Raw genomic sequence first — 1529 nt, 5'->3', positions numbered from 1 at the left:
GATTTTGAAGTCTTCTAACAGTACTTGATATGGAACGTGTTGACATTATTCCTAGCATGATCTTAGCTAGTTGTGTATTACATAACATATGTTTACTAAGAGGTGATGAATTTGAAGATATCAATCCTAACAATGTACCTGAATCTGAAAATGTATATGGTAATAATATTACACAGAGCTTTCAAATATTCATTTTTATTTTGCTCGTCAGCTAAAAACTTTAACGCAGAACTAACATTATGACTGAACACCTTCGTCGCAACACCAACACGCATTTTTAAAAAATGATTTTTCTTATCCAGAAATTTCTCTTAAAGTTTCGAAGCAAGCACAAAATGTGAATTATTCTGAACAGCAATTAGATCATGTATATGAGATAATTTCGCTATATTTGTAGGTAAGTCATATTTTTTTACAAACGCGTCTGGTACATTGAAATATTCGTGATTTAAAAATTCACTTTTTATATTTTTAAATGCATGCGGAACCAAAAAACCAAAGCTTTCGTGATAAATCGCAAGGATGTTCACAAAAATTATATACTTTAGAAAATCTACTTGCGGTAATTCCAAAACATTTCCACATACTTTGATTTGCGGCATCCATATCAGACGTTACAGCATTGTTGTAAGTCTCGCCTTGACGTACTTACAACGTCACACTTAGAAATAAGCAGGTCACTGTTGCAATCTAATATTGCAACAATGACCCATAATAATTGAGGATGCCGACGCAGGACTTCGGCAGCCTCAATACGCGCGTCCTCCAAAAACTGCGGCAGTTGCAATTAAGCAACAATTGCAACTGCTGAGCAGTGCAGTGGCCCACTTAAGACGGGATAAAACCCGCCGTCCAGCGGACCACTGCGGAGTTCACATCAATCATTAACGCATAGCGTTACGCTGTCGGCACGCGCAGTCATTCAATCTGTAAGTAACACGTAAATATAGTGTATGTGTTAAACGATATACTGTGCATCAATTCTACAACCACCAAAACCGAGTCCTTCCCACGTTACACCCCAGCCACGGTGTAACATTGGTGTCAGAAGTGGGATTGCAGGAGCGATCCCAGGGAAGAGACTCACGAAGCCGACAAGCAACAAAATCTGTAAGTTTGAAACAGATACTTAAAAACCTGTCTACTGGCACGACCATAGACAAAGCATAATCAGCGTGACATATATTGCCGCTGATCCGCCGTATACGCCGATTGAAAGCAAGCCGTAGCACATTAGAAGCCGGTATTGCAAAAGGCGAAAGAAAAACGGACGGAATTAAGACGCGCAAAGAATTGCACGAACTCCCGCGTCGCATAAAAATACACTGGAGGAGAGATCCGGAACATCTACTGCCAATTTCACGAGTGGACAACGCCGTAGCAGCTTTAGAGGTGCCACGGACCTGACCACCGACAACGCTGACGCCGCATCGCAGAATATAAGGCCACCGCCGCTACCGTAACCTGAGCCGAGCCGAGCGCCGATAAGGACCAGCCGACCAGCCGGACAGCGAAAACAAGCCACCATA

The sequence above is a fragment of the Wasmannia auropunctata genome, unplaced genomic scaffold (genome assembly GCF_000956235.1).
Source record: "Wasmannia auropunctata unplaced genomic scaffold, wasmannia.A_1.0 LD336078.1, whole genome shotgun sequence".
In the NCBI taxonomy this organism is placed as follows: Eukaryota; Metazoa; Arthropoda; class Insecta; order Hymenoptera; family Formicidae; genus Wasmannia; species Wasmannia auropunctata.
The sequence above is the reverse complement of the archived record's forward strand: the minus strand, read 5'-3'. Positions refer to the sequence as shown.